The following is a 10609-nucleotide window of genomic DNA, read 5'->3' on the forward strand; positions in this document are numbered from 1 at the left end:
ACAACTTAGAGCCAGGAGCAACTCAGGGTCAGGGCAGTGGGTCAGGGGAGCTCCCTAAAGCCAACCAAGATGCCCATGGATTCTGAAAACAATTGCCTGGGAATCCAAGCTGCAGAGACGGTCTGAAAATCTCTGCGGATTCATCACTGGTGTGAGAGTCACCTGCGTGGCACCTGGTATATCAAGTCTTGGGGAAACCCTGTGGCTTTAGGATATACTTGAGACGTGAGAACAACCCTCTGGGATGGACACTCAACTGAGGTAGCATGTGAAAACTCCATGCTGGGACTCACTTTCCGTCTCAGCCACTTTGATCCCTTCCATGGGAATGGGTCCTGTGGGGATGGGTCTACCGAGTCAGTCCATTAGTTCTGTCTTCCGTCCTCTAACATGGCTTCGTTTGAGAATCCGGTGAGATGTGATGGTTTATTTGGAAAGTCTGCGAATGAACTCAGATATTAAACTTTTTTTCTAATCATGTCTGGCCACCTAGACACACACACACACACACAGACACACACACTGCACTTAACAGTCCTGCATCCTGTGAATACGGACGTAGACTGGGGGATAGAGAAGGGAGAACTTTAAACGTTTCCAACACAGCTGAGGTCTAACCTACGGAGATTCCATTTCCAATGGACCCCCAAATCATGTTGTATTTGGAGCTCATTGTGTGGGTGCTCAGCCATCTGAGGGGCCTAGGAGGAATGTAAATTGTACCTTTAGAGACCCTTTCATCCTTGCAACTGATGGTGCCCCTGACACGGGTAACAGGAGAGTGCATGCCATGTACCGTGTGGGGTGTGTGTGTGTATGTGTGTGTGTGTTAGAGAAGAGATATGGACCATCTACTCAGAAAAAAAAAAATGATACTATGCTCCCTGTAAGGTGAGATGCTTGACATGGAGACTCCCCAGCTAGCTGTGCCCTCCTCTCCTCCTCTTCCTGCCTCTGCCTGTCTCTTGGAGTTTCTCAGAAAATGTCCTTAGACCCCCCCCCCCTCACTCTCTCTCTCTACACAGAGTATTTTGTGGGACAGTCTGGCCAGTGCTGGAAGATGTCCACCATCACATGCCATGCAGAAATCCTATGGCCAAGGCAAAGACAGCATTTTCTCTGTGTCTAAAGCTGCTCTTTAGAAAAAGCCAAGTCAACACCAGAGCACAGCTGAGTGCTTCGGCTTCTGCCAGTAAGAGTGAAAACTGGCTCAACCCTCTTACAGTATTTGGCAGGATTTCTCAAAACTAAAGACACACCCATCCTCTAACTCACGTCTTCCCTTAGGAACTCTGTCCTGTAGAAGCACGCACATGGCGGACAGAGGCACAGGTAGGAGCCTGTTGTTCACATCCTGCCAGCAACAGGGGAGGACTGCCAACATCCCAGGAACTCATTCCAGATCCACACAGATGCACGCATGCTCACCATGTCAGCTCTGGGGTAGAAGTAAAGAGCAAGACGAAGCAAAAGCATCTGGTTGGAGCTGCTTAAGGTCACAGGGGGTGGGTTAGTGTAGCATCCTTGCTGGAGGGAAAGGCTGAAGATATATGTTAGGAGGGAAACGATTGTAAAGTGTTACACAGAGTGAATTTTAGGGGTAGCAGTGTATAGAAACAGGAAGACATGGCTGCCTGAATAGACATGAACTATTCATTACTGTTACCTCGGTAAAGTGCTGATAGAAGTCAGCAGGCTTCTTGCCCTCTCTAAGTTATTCTTTCCTGTGATATTTGACCTCTAATAAACATATTCATTTAGAGTTTTGTCCTTTTCTTTTCTTTTCTTTTCTTTTGAGACTTAGTTTCTCTGTATAGCCATGGCTGTCCTGGAACTCACCCTGTAGACCAGGTTGGCCTCAAACTCAGAGAGATCCACTGCCTATAGTCTAAATAAAAATAAAATAAATAAACATCATAGGAAGAATGACTAAGGACAAACACATGAACAGAACAGAGCAGATGAACCCGAGGGCTGGGACTCTGAGGCACATGCACAGCCTGCAGACCAGACAGAGAGGAGTTGATTTATGCTCTTTGGGGAGATCTTTGCTGGGTAGTAGGTATGGTTTGCCAGGACCGGAGGTACAAGCAGCTGAGGGGTCTGTTTCTGATGACGACTCCAGCACCAAGCATTGGCTCAATGCTCCGTGGTATGGAAAGTCTGAGCAGGCTGCAGTGAGCTACGCATCTGGATGCAGGGCCATCCTCCTGCCCATCTCTTCCCATGGATCTCTGGGCCAAGCCTGGCTCCCATTTGTGAACGGATCTGGGTCTGAGCCAACAGAGGAAGAGGGGCTTCCAGAGGAGCCCATCCCTCACTCAGACTGGGAACTCTGGACATTGGGTCAATTCTTCCCTTCTCTCTGGCTTCCTGGAGGTTTCATGCTTTCTTTGTGAGGGGACAGGACAGGGACAGGAAATCTCTTGGACTGTGCATATGGGCACTGATCCTGATCCTGATGGCAGAGTCACATGACCTAAGCTCCCATGCCAGAGGCCCCACCTCTTCATAACATCACTTTGTGGTGGGTGCTGGAGGCAATATGAAGGGGTACAAACCTTCTACCCACAGAAGCTGGCTCTCACAGACAGATGGGCTGCATAGGGCCGTCCTGGGAAGACATGGGCTGCAGCTCCAAAGCCAACCAGCCCAGGGCCTCAGAAGCAGCTCATTCTCTGGTCTCCTGGACCCCGTGAGAAGTGTGGGAACTGTGGTTTCCTCAATTCTGACTAAACTGAGAATGTCCACCAACTACAAATACGGGGGCGGAAGGAAGCTATTTCTGAAGGAAGGCTCTAGCAACTGGGCAAGTGCACTCTGCCTGCCTGTCTGTCTGTCTGTCTGCCTGCCTGCCTGTCTATCTGTCTGTGGTGTCTGTCTCTGTCTCTCTCTTTCTCTGCCTTCTGACACAGAGAAGATTCACAGGGTCTAATGTGACACAGTCACATCTTTAGAAAGCTACAGCCCAGAGAATCACAACTAATCTTTGGATTCCAGCACATATGCATCCTTGTCAACGATGGGTGTGCGTTCTGAGGGAGGGAGGCCATTTCTCCAGTGGTAAGCACTTGCTTTTTCCTCCTAGTAAAGGAAGTAGCAGCAAACCGTTCCTGAGTGATATTTTCTTCCAGTATCACACAGGAGTGCAGCCTTCAGGAGAGCTGGGACCCTATCTGCTGATTAACTGTTACATGCTAAATACCTGGCCAGGGCTGTGCAGTGGATGTTCGAGGAGGGTTTTTGGTACAGGATGATAGAGACAAAGGGAGTAAGCTGGAACTCTGTGTATTTTTTGCCCAACATACATCCTGAGACAGAGCAAGGGAAGTACCTCTGGTGTGTGTGTGTGTGGGGGGGTTACTTGTATCCTTAAAATTATTTTCCTTTCCATAAATTTGAGCTAACATCTTTATCATCTAAAAAGCCACATCCTCTGTATGATCTTCAGAGCCTATAGCCACACAGCGAGGCATTAAAACCTGGGGTTTGGATTCTCACACTTGACTAAAAATCACTTTAAAATGTGACTTGGATCAGGGTGTGGCAGCACACACCTATAATACCAACTACTCCAAATGCAGAGACAGCAGAGTCTCCAGTTTGTAGGAAACTTGCCGTATGTGGTAAGATCTCTTCTAAAAAAAGAAAATCTGGAGGGTCACCTCGGGTTGCTCTCGACCTCAGTGGCTTCACTAAAAGATGGGCGATTACAAACTACCCAACAGTCCTTTCAAATCCGTGCTAAAATTTCTATATTGTCTCCTTGCCTAATGGCTTCTTTCGAAGCCTTCAGCCACCCCTGAGCTGATGGTCTTGGTCTCAGACCTTGGTGGCTGCTCCAATTGTAGATCGCCAGAAAGCAAGGGTTAGGTAGCAGCAGAGATCGTGGCTGTCATCCACAAACATTTTAGGAAAAAGACTGAGGTGGGAGAGAGAACGCTACCTGTGTTCTGAAGTCCTTTGTAGACCATGCTGTTAAGAGTAAGGAGTTTCTGCCTAGAACTTCATGTAGACCGCAGGCAATGGAGAAGGCTTTTCTAGGAGAGGAAGGGCTGGAGACACAGTCGGCATGCGAGCATGGGGAAGCATCCTTGGACTCAGCTTCATAGCTGCAGAGCAGAGAGAGGTGGACAGCTGGGGACTTCATAAGCATATCAGGTAAAGAGACCCCTCTAGAGTGGTAGTCGTCAATTAGGATCAGGGGCCTGCTTGGAGAACGGCTTGTCCAGAGAGGAGAGAGCTCCGAGTCACAGTTCTACACACTCAGTTTCTGCTCACATTCCATATTCAAGACTCTGAATCACTTGTGAGGACCTAGAGCTGTCTGTTCCCTCCTACCCTGTCCCCCAGGAATGGCCCCAGGATGGCTCTGAGGTGCTCTGTGATGGACTTGTCCATCTCATTCCAGACGCATTTAGTGATCACCAGCTCTGTTCCAGGCCCGATGCTAGATTTGGGGGATACCATAAGCAGCAGAAAACCCCATTAATCTACTGAGTCAGTGAACGTTGACTGGCTGGTTGGACTCTGAGCCCAGTTTATGAACGCTAACCACCAGCACACCTTGAATTGGTGTCATTTGATACTGGGAACAAAGAAGAAGCTGAGCTGTGTCCTAGTCTCAAAGAGTTCCCTGTGACAAATGCAGCAGTGTAGAAACAACGTCACTCCACAGGTTCTGTGTGGGGACTCTGAGATGTTCCCCACACAGGGAGCACCCAAGACAGAGCTGGTGGCCCATGGTCACCAGAATAGGGCCTGGCATGTTGTACAGATGCACATGTCGATGAGCCAGTGTGTGTCCTAAGGAGACAGGGATGGGAGATGAGACAGCAAAGAAGCTCTGGTTCCCGATGGCAGGCAGAAATCTGGCCAGAATGTCTGAAGTCGGCCTTCAGCCAAGAAAGAACTGTTGGCCAATTTTAATCCAGAAGGCAACATGCTTAGACAAGCGGGGTTTGCCGATCCTCCCAGCTGTTGGTAGTTTGTGGACCTTGAAGGATATAGCACAGAGGTAAGGGTGACCTGGGATGCAGTGGCTGCTCTGGCAATAGAATGAAGGCTGGTCCTTGTAGGGAGAGCATGAAGGCCTAAGCAAGAGCAGTCCTGAGCGGATGTGTGCCGTTGACTACTATGTGCACAGTGATGTCAAGGATTCCACAGCCTCCAACCCCCATGGGAAAGTGGCAAAGCTTCCTTCCCTGTCACACACACAGACACACAGACACACACACATGCACACGCACACACACACCAGGGTTCAGGCTCAGAGAAATGACAAAGCCATCCTTGTTCTATATGTGGATGTGGTCAGTGTGGGTAGAAACATCCACGATAGCCTTCTCTCCTCATGGATGAGATGGTACCTACAGATGTTAGCTAAACCTGCCTCCTTGTTCAGCTGGATGTAACAGCCCATCGGCTGTATATAATATATACAACTGTATAAATATTATACATATATATATTCAATACACCGAGCTTCCTGGGTGCTGCAGTCTCTCCACCAGAGAGTCCATTCTACCTTATCCCAGCTTCCTACCCCAGTTAGGTCCATTCTTGGAACCTTGCCAGACAAGACAAGCACTGGATTGGAGGGAAAGGGTGATTTGGTTTTGAGGGCCCTCTCTCCTCAGGACCTGAGCCCTTCATCCCCTAATACCTGGCACAGTGTCTGGTCCCAGAAGGAGCTCCACAGCTATGCTAGAAGTAGAAAGTTGACTCCAAAAAAACTGTCCCAAAGCCCCACCCCCAAGGTCACTGTAAGAGTGGGGGAGGGGCAGGGTAGACGGGGTCTGCTTCTTACTGCAGCCTCTGCTTCCCCAGTCTGCAGCCACCCAGCTTCTTTTATGTCTTGAAATGTTTCTGTAGCTCTGCTGCCTCTCCACACAGCGCCGTTTTCTCAGAATTCTCTCCTCCCTTTCCTGACCTGGCTAGGTTTTACCCTGGCTTTGGATGTCGCCGTATACATCAAATCTTTAAAGAGACATTTGTCGGTCATTTATCCATAAAGAGTCATCTATCTCATCTGAGCTACTGTCTTCGTTGGGATTTCTATCGCTGCAATGAAACACGTTGACCAAAGCAACCTGGGGAGGGAAGGGTTTATTTGCTTTGCATTTCCAGGTAACAACAGTCCATCAGTGAAGGAAGTCAGGAACTCAAATAGAGCAGGAACCTGGAGGCAGGAGCTGATGCAGAGGCCATGCCGGGGTGCTGCTTACTAGTTTGCTACTCACTGCTGCCCAGCCAGCTATTTTTCTAAAACCCTGGACCACCTGCCTGGAGTGTTCCCACCCACAATGGGCGGGGCCCTCCCACATCAATCACTAATTTAAAAAAATGCCTTACAAGCTTCCTAAAGTCAGATCTCATGAAAGCATTTTCTCAAGTGAGGGTCCCCCTTCAGATGACTCTAGTTTATAGCATGTTGACGTCAGACTAGCCAGCACAGCTACCATCCAGCCCTCTTCATCATGCACAAGCCTTTGTACCTCGCCATAGTGTAAGCCCCTTGAAGACAGGAATCTGAAATCTGCTGTGAAATAAAAACAGCTCTTGGCCCACTGTCTGGCATGTTGTAATAGCCACTCTATCAAATTTATGTTAGATAAATTAACGAACCAATAAGTATTTCCCAGATGTCCCCATTCATTTATATTCTCAACCAACTTTTATTTTTTCAATACCTACTAAAGACTGGACCCCAGGCTAGCTTCCAGACGTGCAGAAGGAGGGAAGCAACTTTCCACCCAATCAATGTGTGCTCTGAAAACAAAGAGGGTGTTTGAGAACCCAGACTGAGGGCGATGCTCTAGGATGGGAAGCCATGACGAACACGTGATGTGGGAGCCCGTGATGAACAAGTGATGTAGGAGCTGGAGGACAGGAAGCCGTGACAAACACGTGATGTGGGAGACAGAGAACAGGCAGTGGGAAGGGAGGAACACGCAAGTGGCGAGCATGTGCTCTGGGGAGAGAAAGAACACAGGATGTAAGGGTCAGAGGGAAAACCAATTCTGACGGGGCTCCGGAAGCAGAAGAGAAAAGGCGAACCGAGGGATAGAGCTGGAGGCCGTGGGCTGACGGCTACTCTTTCTCCTAACAGCAGCGGGAGGCAATTTGAAGGCTGTGCATCTGAACTGTGGTGGGGTTGAAAAGATCAGATTGGTATCCGTGACAGTGAGACACATCCAAAGGGTCAAGGAGGCATGGAGGAGATGTGGACCCTCTAGGCAGATACTGGTGCTGGGGGTGGGGCAACGCGGGAGATGGAGAGGTGAGGATACAGCTGAGAAAGGGGGCGGGTAATGAGGAAGAGAAAAGAATCCTCCTGTGGAGCCACACAGGGCCATCAACATAACTACCCACGCATGTTTGTATACATATGCACAGCATGGTACACCACAGTACACATATGCACACACACGTGCACATACACATATTCACACGCACACCCACTCACACATACGCACACGCACACACATGTTCGCACGCAGGCGTGCACACACATACACACATGCACGCGCACATACAGTGCACATGCACACACACATATGCACACACACACACACGTACACACAATGCACAGGTACACACACACACACACACAGCCTCTGCATATCTTACTTAGAATAGATGGAGGGGAAACTTATCCAAGTTAAAGGATTCTTCACAGGGCCAGACCCTCGTCTTTATTAGCCTGTCATTCCTTCAATAAGGGGGAAACAGTAGCATTGACTCAAGCACCTGCTAGCTAAGAAACAAGGAGTACGCACAGTAAAAGTGTGCCACGGACAGTCTAGCTCAGCCTGTCACTGTCACTGTGCAGGAGTCTAAGTTCCCAGACTGTCTGGTTCAATACCGTGCATATCTTATCCAGATGCTCTGGCTTTCCTCCTTCCTCAGGAAACCCAGGCTGCTGCACAAAGCTCAGACGCCCACACCTTTCCCCTCTTCAACCCAGAGAACGTTGCTTCAAAGCATTGAGCTCTCCTCTCTGCCACATAACCCAACCTTCTGTCACCCTCACAGACCCCAAGTCCTTCCCTCAAGGTGACCCGAGTGAGCCCCTCGTCACCCACATGCCCTGCACCCCTGGCAGTCAGGAAGAGCCTCCTCCCGTGTCTCTCTGCCCTTGCTCGGGGCTAACCACCCTTCTCTCTGTTCTCCTTGGCTTGATGCATCCATTGTTCCACCAGGTTTTTAAAAAAGAAAAAAAATTTTTTTGGTCTTGGATCAAACCCCAAAGCATCTCTTGACAGAGTCCCTAGGCTGCATACATGGGGAGGGAATGAGAAAGGATCTCTCAGGACCCTCAGACTCCAGGAACAGGAGCAGTGGCCCCCAATACCCAGCCCCTGTTCTGTTCCCTTCTCTTAGCGTCTTTCCTATCTCTGACCTCCCAGGAGTAGCAATGATTGAGAGATTTTCGGTCTGGGAGGCTGAACAGAGATGGAGGCTTAGCCGGTTACAAGGGAAGGAAGCTTCTAGTAGTGAGTTCTACTTCAGAACAAGCAAGCCTTCTAGGCAACGCTGCTTTCTCCTCCCTGAGAACATTTTTTAGTTAGTTGCTTCCACCATTGGTGTGTGATTCATGGTGTATTTATAAGAGAGCCTGGGCAACCATAAGCTCTAAAAGCAAGAAAAGGGTCCTCTCAGTAAAAACATTTACATATGTAGGTTACAAGTGTGATTAGCTTGGTGTGTTCTATCAGACCCTTTGTCCATGCCAGAAGGGGAGAAAATCCTGGCTTTATCCTGAGCGCAATCCCCAGGTCCTGGCCAGAGCGTGGATCACATGATTACACTTTCTGCCTTCCTCCCAGGCAGTCCCACCAAATAGGAGGCCTTCCTCGGACTCCCTGGGATTTCCCTCCAGTTCACAGGTATGTGACGTTTCTAACGTTACCTAAGGGAAGTGTCTACCCTACCCTCTCCTCTGAGGGGCTGACTCCTTACTCAGGAACCTTTCTGAGTCAGACTCAGGGATGTTCCTTAGGGCACTGTGGACAAGAGGATCCTTCCACAGGCCAGACACAAAGTGAAAATGCACCTGGGTTCGAGCCGTACTGAAACACCAACCTGAGTTCAATAACTAAAGCCAGGATGATCGGGAAAAAAAAAACCCGCAAGCAAACAGATCGTATGTTGTAAGTCAGTAGGAGAAGGTTGTGTAGGCGTGGGCTTAGTTCAAGTCTTACTGTTTAGCATTTTGTAATCAACTCATGCAACCCCCACCCTGTGCACAGAAGTTGTTTTGCTGTTAACTTTGGGGGTATTCCTCCTAGACTTCCCCTTCAAAGTTGCTTTCTAAGGAGATTGAAAACAGCCTCAATCCTCTGCCTCCCTTCTGTGCTCCTCCACCTGCCTTCCGTGCTCCTCACCTGCCTTCCGTACTCCTCCATCTGCCTTCCCTGCAGATCCACCTGCCTTCCATCCTCCTCCATCTGCCTTCCCTGCTCCTCCACCTGTTTTCTGTGCTCCTCACTTGCCTTCCGTGCTCCTCCACCTGCCTTCCCTGCTCCTCACCTGCCTTCCCTGCTCCTCCACCTGTTTTCTGTGCTCCTCACCTGATTTCCGTGCTCCTCACCTGCCTTCCGTGCTCCTCCACCTGCCTTCCCTGCTCCTCCACCTGTTTTCCGTGCTCCTCACCTGCCTTCCCTGCTCCTCCATCTGTTTTCTGTGCTCCTCACCTGCCTTCCGTGCTCCTCACCTGCCTTCTGTGCTCCTCATCTGCCTTCCGTGCTCCTTCCTTTTCTCAGTCATGCTCTGCCCATCAGCGGGTGTGCAGGCAGGAGACCAGAGCACTGCAGAGGAGATTTGCAAGGCTTCAGGAAGGCCCAGTAGGTGATCAATAAGTAATGGGGGAACAGTCTTGCGATGGCCCTGAGTAGGAGTCACAGGTAAGATGGTGGCATTGCCCTGAAAGGTCAGATGAAGGCTAAGGCTGGTGATTAAGTAACCGTGTGTTCCTGACACCTCCTCCTCGGCGATCACTTTCTCTGTCACCCCCTTCTCACTATCAAAGTAACTACCTAAGACCCAGAAGAATTTGGTGACCACTGCTGATGTTTGGTTCAGTTTGGGACAGTTGTGGAGCCCTCTGGTGGCCTCCAGGCCCTGATGGACTTACCCTGCCCACGTGTGCAAGCCTCCTCGCTCTGCTTCCTCTCCCTGATACCTCGAACTGTCTTTGGTTTCTCACAGTCACCGCCATGATTACTCATGTTGCTGGGGTCACTCTGCCTAGAAGGCTCCTCCCTGTGCTCCCCAGACATCCTCCTGATGGCTCCTCTCTATGCTCCCCAGACATCCTCCTGATGGCTCCTCCTTGTGCTCCCCAGACATCCTCCTAATGGCTCCTCTCTATGCTCCCCAGACATCCTCCTGATGGCTCCTCCCTATGTGTGTGTGGTATGTGTGTGTGTGTATGTGTGGTGTGTGTGTGTGTGGTGTGTGTGTGTATATGTATGTATGTGTAGCGTGTGTGTGGCATGTGTGGTGCGTGTGTGTGTCTGTGTGTGGCATATGTGTGGTATGTGTGTGTGGTGTGTGTTTGGTGTGTGTGTGTGTGGTGTGTATATATATGTGTGTGGTGTGTATG

The sequence above is a fragment of the Grammomys surdaster genome, unplaced genomic scaffold (assembly GCF_004785775.1).
Source record: "Grammomys surdaster isolate TR1022 unplaced genomic scaffold, NIH_TR_1.0 211, whole genome shotgun sequence".
Lineage (NCBI taxonomy): Eukaryota > Metazoa > Chordata > Mammalia > Rodentia > Muridae > Grammomys > Grammomys surdaster.